Below are 8,078 nucleotides of genomic sequence, written 5' to 3' on the forward strand. Positions count from 1 at the left end.
CAGGCTCAAGACCAGAGGGCCCTGCTGCATGCAATGGATGCTGCATGTGAGGACATCACAGGGGATCAATGTAGGGGATGGTTGAGACATTCACGCCGTTTCTTCCCTCGCTGCATCGCACGAGAAAATATCTGTTGCGATGTGGATGAGAATTTATGGCCTGACAGAGAGCAGCGCGTCGATGGCCAGGAGGATGAGGATGGTGGCCAGGAAAGAGAGGGTGACAATGGCGACCACTGAAAATATTACTGTACTACAGTTCTGAAACCTTATTTACAGTATGGTAGGCTAGAGTTGTTTTTGTTTTTGTTTTGTTTTTTGTTTGTGTTTATAACTGTTCACATTTACAGAATCCTGTATATGTTTTCTTTTCACAGTATGTTCTCTAATGTTAACATTTCTTTGTACGAATGAAAATGTTTACAGTTTCCTTGAGTATGAGTGGTTAATTGGAGGCCGATTTTACTGTGAAATCTATTGGTTTTATTCATAGTGGTATTCTGTTGCTAGACCTGTGCCTCAGTGACACAATGTCTGAGCATTTTGACTTGCAGTGCTTAAACAATGCCAAAGGTATAATGCATTTTGGGGGCATTGAATGTTTATATGGGAAGGATATTTAGTTTTGACACATGGATAAACTCTTTAGGGAGAGATATGAGCTTTTGCAGGGGATCCATGGTGTTGTGCTAAACCAATGAGGTTATTTTGACAAAAGCACTAAATGAGTGCACATGTGCCAAGGCAATTGAGAAAGGATCTGTGCTATTTTGACTGTACTGAGCTTTTATATGGGAAAGGAATCTGCTTTTGAAGCATGGACGAAGAGTTTGGGGAAAGATATTTGATTTTGCTAGTGAGCTATAATGTTGGGCAGCACTGTCACACTGTTTGGCCAAATGACCTTATGGTTTTGAGAATGTCATCTCGGTTTCAGGAAATGAGCTAAACCAATCGAGAAAAACTGTAAAATAAACTCAGAAAAACACCAGCCACTCCTGGCTCAGTGGAAGTGCTGGTGGAAAGATCCCTCTTAACAGCTGTAACTCTCACTAACTTCCGGTAAATACCCCAGAAGTTAGCATTTTCTCGTGCACAGGGTCTAAAGGCACCTCTGTTCCCAAAATTCCTCCCAGGGCATGGAGAAAAGCTTCCATTTCACAGAAAGTTCACTGAGTCCTGCCTCTGCTTCTTCATCCTCCCAGAATTTCTTCCACAGCTGCATTCCTGATGCACAGCATGTCTGATTCGTCCTTGAACTTGAAGCTACTGTGTTTGCATTGCCACAAGCAAGCCCCTTTCAACACACGACTGTTCTATGTTGTGTTGCAGAAGCCTCCCCGCTATCCACTCTGTCAGTTCAAAGGAGTTTTATCACCACAGCGCTGAATGTAAAAATGAAACTGTCTTGGTTCATATTTGTGTCTCTCTGTTGTTGCTGATTGCAGATCTCCCAGGGGTCCTACAGGGTGTTCTGTGGCTCTCAAAAGATGCAATCAGGATGTTAAGTGCAGTGTTGCTTTTATTCTAGATAGACAGACAGACAGACAGACAGACAGACAGACAGACAGACAGACAGACAGACAGACAGACAGACAGACAGACAGACAAACAGTGGAAGCTAAGCTGTAGCATCCTGTGTGAGAAGTGCTAGTCATTGTCCATGATGGATAAATTTAATTCGCATCCTAATTTCCACCTTTTTAAGTGTAATTCTTCTAATGATCACTAGAGGGACAACAGTCAGATTCTTTTACAGACCGAAATAAGGAAATTGTCTTTTGTGAAACCTACATTTGCAAGCCTCTACAGTTGAGATCATTTCCTTGAGTACACTAAGTACTTAGCTCAGGTAGCATACTTTTTTGCAGGCAGCAACTCTCAGCTTTTGTACTTACAGTTTTTTTCGATTGCTAAAACGCGTTTTTCAAAACTGTACGTTTCTTTCAAAACTGCACACACAAAACCCCAAACATAACACACAAATTCCTAGACCGTGGCTTCCCTTTGCAACAAAACCCTGCCACCACATATCGTAACATGTTCCCAAAATGGAACACGTGTTTTCATTTGGTAAAAACAGCCACATTTTCACATGACACACACATACCATTCATTGCTTAAACGCAAGTAGCCTTTGGGTGACCACTACCAAGCATAGAAAGAACACTGAAGAGCAAAACTGAAAACACAATTGTCTAAAGCCGGGCGTACACTGTGCGACTTTTTCACTTTTTTGAGCCGATTTTCCAGTCGTGCGAGAATCCACGACATCGGGGCGAGTTTTGCGCCGAGCGGTCGTGTAGTGTACAGGGGGTTACGAGAGGCGATTAACACCACGTGACCAGCTGCCGATCAGCAGTCGTGAGCTCGCACGGACTTCTGGTGTGTTTAATATTTCGCTCGTCCCTCGTGAGGGTATCGCACTGTTGAAGCGGTGCTGCGAGCAGCTGCGACCCAAAAAGTATCAGAACCGCTCACGGCGCATGCGCAATCCTGCATCAACACCGCTCGCCCGCTATTTCCCTAATAACACACGCTGTTAGTTTTTATTTCTACACGTTTTTTTTCTCACAAAGATTATCAAGAAAGCGTGTTTGTCGTGTTCATGTCAAATTAAACTGATCACAAAACACAGATTCACTTTCTTTATTTCGTTTTCCTCATCCAACTCCCATAAATCCCTGTGTGTCCTCCTGCAGCACTCCCGAAGAACAACAGGCAAAACAAGAAAAAAGTCTGACGTGTTGTGTAAAAAAATGCTATTTTTAGCATATTTTTAGGGCCGACGTGTTGCTACCAGACGTGCAGTGTGAACACATGACTCGTGAGATCTGCCCTGCAAGGAAGTCGTACAGTTTGAGCTGAAGCTGAGTGCTACGGGTGAAAAAGTCGCACAGTGTACGCCCGGCTTAAGTGGATCACAATGAATTACACACTGAATGTATGACAGTGCCCACTTTTCTCTGAGACAAACATTAGACATCACACAAAGTTTGAGACAAAAGATTTTACTTTTACAGTTAAATCCCCCACCCCCACCCCCTCTCCCATTCAAGCATGATCATGGGGCATCATGCCGCCGGTCTCTGTCTGGCCAGAGGGCCTCATCAACATCACAGGCGATGTCCTCCTGGTCCAAACAGCGCTGGAAGTACCGCCTCGAGTGCCTCATGAAGCCCTGACAGGACTCAAAGGCCACATCTCTACAAGCCTCCTCCATGGCTTGAAGCAGTGGGACCTGGCTCTGTGGATTCCTTTCGTACACCTTCCACCTCCAGGCTGAGAAAAACTCCTCAGTGGGATTGAGGAAGGGGGAATAAGGTGGAAGGTATAAAATGGAAAACCGTGGGTGGTCCTGAAACCACTCACACACCTGGGTAGCCTTGTGGAAACTTACGTTTATGCTGCAGTCCCTGATTGCAAATTGCTCGCCAGACCCGAAAGTTTAGAGATTTGAATATTTGTGTGTTGTTGATTGAAGCTTTGAGAATTTATGTGAGAAGTGTTTGTAAACCTGAAAAATGTGTGCTGTGTTTTGACAGCAAGGTAATGTGAAATTGACATCAGAGTGTAAAGGAGGAAAATCCCAGTTCTAATATGATAAGGAAGTCTTAAGTAGTGATAAACTGAGTCAAGCGATTGGGAACAGAAGTAGAGGTTGTGAAAATTGTGCCTCATTTTTGCTTTTTGAGTTTTAGCAATCAAAAAAAAAACTGGAAAACTGTTTGTCCTAAGTTATAATAGTTATTTGGTCCATAAAACACATTTGTGAAGTTCTGCATAAAATTCCTCTCACATGAAGTCATTTCAGCAGTTTTTTTCTTGAAATGTTCAGTACCTTCCAGAATGAGCCATTTCTTGGCTCTGTCACTTTAAGAAAACCACCATTCTCCACTCAGGCTACTATAAGCTGAGAAGCTCCATTATCCCAATAATTAATCTCACGCTCACGTTATGCTGCCATTTCATATCTATGTAGATTAAGTCAATAGATGTGACCTAACAGCTTATTTATTCCCAACATTGTTGGAGAAGTGCAACTGGGTGTTTAATCCTTTAATCCTGGCAGTAGAGAAGAACAACATCATGCGCAACATCAAACGTGAGTTTCGTCATTTTGGTTTAATGGTGGACAGCATAAAAAATGCGTGACCTTTGAAGTCTCGAGGGATTTTGTGATCTCGTGAATCCAGCGAGGAGCACAGCGGAAAAGTCGCTCCGTGACCGAGATTCTCCCAGCAGTAAAACTGGCGAGTAAACCGTTCCACACCGCTGGTGCCTCCAGTGTGAAGTACAGATAAGACTTTCCCTGTTATGGATTTCTACAAAAAAAAAAAAAAGACACATAATTCCTGAAAGGGAGAAAACTCTGAATTTCTGCTTTAATGCATCTTAAAGTAAATAAAACAGGATGCAGCAAATTGTGCCTGGTTAATATTAAATGAGACTCCATGGCTAGATTTGTACAGATAATGAAACAGTGGAAGTGTTGTCATGTTCTTTGTTTAGTAATTTCATTCATTCCTTCTTATTAAAATAAAAATTTAGTCATATTGCTGTCATTTATTTGCTTGGGACCTTCTGAGGTTTGAGTTAGATTGTTTTGTCATTTCCCTCAGCTCTACAGTAATTCATCCTGCCTCAACTGGGCTTTATTTGTGACATCAGTCGCCTGCCCCAGCACATCCACTCCTGTGTTCCTCACTGTTTGTCAGGTCACAGTTTCCACCTCGCAGGTTTCAGGTTCCCTGGTGTTTCCTTTGTGTTCCAGTCTTTACTTCCTTTCCAAGTTTTGTTGTGCTGCCCTGCCAGCTTTTCTTTTTTACTAAACTTTACTTTAAAATTTCTCAGCTATTATGTTGGCGTATTTTACCTAAAGCTCCCATTTAAAAAAAAGATCTTGGTTAAAAAAATGTGAAATTTCAATAATGTAAAAAATTTCAGACTTACTGTTATGAAAAACTTAATGTTATTAATTCTTGATCATGGACTCAATCAACTGAATGTAAATGTATTGCTCGTAGAACGCATCTGCCACAGGTATAACTGTTTGACTTTATGTTGTTCATGTTTATGTTTATTCATTAAGCTGACGCTTTTATCCAAAGCGACTTACAATTTATAACCTATAGGGCATGTTGTGATCTGTGGGGGAAACCGGAGTACCCGGAGGAAACCCACGCATTCATGGGGAGAACACGCAACTCCACGCAGAAAGGCTGCAGCCGAGTTTTGAACCTGCAACCTTCATGTTGCGAGGCAACAGGGTAAACCACTGCACAGCCTTGTTTACCCACTGCGCAGACTTGTTCATTGTCTCCCTTTTCTCTCCGACTACAGGAAATGGGTTATTGATAAACATATTGATAAAATCCATGACACATATTTTTGTTTGTTTTAATATAACAGAAAAGGTTAGATCTCTAAATAAAGACTGTTTCAGTGGAAAAAGGTGAGTAATTACGTCTTTCAGCAGTTTTAACTAGGGTTGTCCCGATACAACTTTTTCACTTCCGATACGATACCGATATTGCAGCATTCAGTACTGACTGATACCGATATCAATCTGATTTGATATCAGCATAAATCATACATACTTATACCTATTTCGTTGTGTGGAAGGCATAAAAAGGATCAAGTGATATTACTTAATCGGAGAACATGAGATAATAACAATAAGTATGAAAAAAATTACAATTTTTTTTTCTTAACCATTGGTTGCAAAAATGGGAACCTTAATGGACTGCTTATATCGGAGATTTTTGATGCCTTCCGATATAATCCGATACACTGTTTTTGGGCCGATATCGAATTACTTCGATATGGATATGGAACGTGGCATCTCTAGTTTTAACAGCCTAAATTAGGGGAAACTCAGATCAAACACAACTAGCCTCACAAGGGCCAGTTACAGTTTTATGTTTCCTAAAACAATTCCAGTTTTATAAATTTCCGTGTAGCTATGTAGCTAAAGCAAATACTAGCTTATGATTTTGCAAAGACTTTTAAATTGCTTTACTGTTACGGCATACATTACGAAATCCCAGTTTTATTGCAGTCTATCTACATTGCAAATAAACCATGTAAATACATAAATACCCATGGAATTTAACATGTATGGTGGAGTAAAGATTATATATATATATATATATATAAGATTGGCTTGAACAGCTATAAAATATTTGAGATGACCTAGGATCTGGCTACACTTAACCCTCCTTTCTGCCAGACGCGAAGGCGTCGTAAAAAGTACTTTGCGGAAATTAACATCACGATTTGGACGTGTCCCAGAAGCATGAGGTTGCATCCATTACGTTTTGAGTCTATATTTTATGTGCTACACTTCCAGAAAATGTCAGCAAAGTAAAACATCCAGAAACCTTCAAAATAAGTCAAGTGCAGATTTCCAGTAGTTTAACTGGTAAATAATGTACACAATTTCCTGTGAAACCCTCGTAGCCGAGGTAAACAGAACAGAAAATAAATCACAGACCTTTTTAGATAAACGCGGCTGTCTTTCGCCATGCTTGTTATTGTGTGAATGCCCGAAACCACGTGTGGTGTTGTTGTTCTTCTCGCGCGACCAGCTGCGCTCCCGTTTTGTGTCTGAAATGGTCCCAGTTAGAAGGGAGATTGTGGGGAAAACGTCTCTTTTTGTAACACTTTTCTCACATGTCTGTCGTGGAAAGGAGTGGTCCGATTAGCTGATAGCTTGTCATTTTGGTCAAAACTGTCACGTTGAGAGCAGGAGGTTTGGACCCAAGGTGCAGGAAATCCAGAATACACAGGCAGGAGCGGTTGAAAAGCAAAAATCCTTTATTTAGGAAGAGAACCAAAAATCCAAGGGGCGAAGACAAAAACCTAATAACTAAACTCAGATCCAAAAACCAAAAGCTCACCTTCTGAGCAGAGACCTAGAGACTGGAGACTGAAGACAAAACAACGCTGACCAAGACAATGAACCAACAACCACAGAGTGACAAGACAAGGCTTAAATACACATGGAGAACAATTAATGAAACAGGAAGCAGGTGTGTGGAGTGAGGGCTGGAGGGAAGGCAGGTGACACAAATTATCTAAATGGGGAAAACAGAACCAGTGGAGGGCAGATAAACCTAAAACATAAAACTAAACCTAAGACTGAGGGAAGGACTCACACACACACACACAAACACTGAGCAGGGGACAAAGAGGCTGGAGCTACAGAATGTGAAGGAAGACCTGGAGGGCTGGGGATGAATGAATGACACAGGACCTGGGAGGAATTGACTTTAAAGGGCTACAAACATAAGACACATAATTGAGACGCAGACAAAGGACACATGAGGGCGCTATGAGACACAGAAGGGAATCTAGAGAGGGATGGAGAAACATCAGGAGGCACATAAGGAAGGGGCAGATGCAGACCATGACAAAAACTAAATTCTAAACTAAACTTAACTGTTTTAATCAGGTAATAATTGTTCCTTCATTAAAAAAGGTTATAAAATAACCTTTGTCCCGTCACACAGCTGAAGTAACAAAACACGTGTTCAGATGTTAACCCTTTTATTTATTTTACCTTTGAGAACTACTTTTGGTATTTGTTTTGGTCTGACTAGGTCACAAGGATTAAAAGCATTCCAAGATGTGCTGTTAACATAATACATGTTCAGATTTCATGCTGTGCTGCTCCAGATGCCTCCCATGTGGATTCCGGTTGCCCTGCAGTTTCAGCAACAGCTGCTAATAGAAATTTAAATAAATAAGTTTAATAAAAAAAACTAAAAGAGGACCTCATGTCAGAGCTGATGGGGATTTTTCTCTCCAGCAAAAGCGTTCAAACATAGGACAGAGGTTCAAACAAGATCAGCTGTTCTGATCAAATGCCCTTGAGATGGGTGTCAAATCCTCTACTTGATCTTTCAGCTTTGAAAAATCTGCATTGTGCATTTCAAAGTAGGAAACAGCGCTAAATGGCTGTGATTAAGCTGTGGCACCAGCAGGAAGAAAGTTGGATGGATGAAACATGCCAAGACACTGTGACCGCAGCACAAGTGACTCACAAGTCTGTCATCTCTCCTGTGAATGTTCAT

The sequence above is a fragment of the Nothobranchius furzeri genome, chromosome 19, assembly GCF_043380555.1.
Source record: "Nothobranchius furzeri strain GRZ-AD chromosome 19, NfurGRZ-RIMD1, whole genome shotgun sequence".
Lineage (NCBI taxonomy): Eukaryota > Metazoa > Chordata > Actinopteri > Cyprinodontiformes > Nothobranchiidae > Nothobranchius > Nothobranchius furzeri.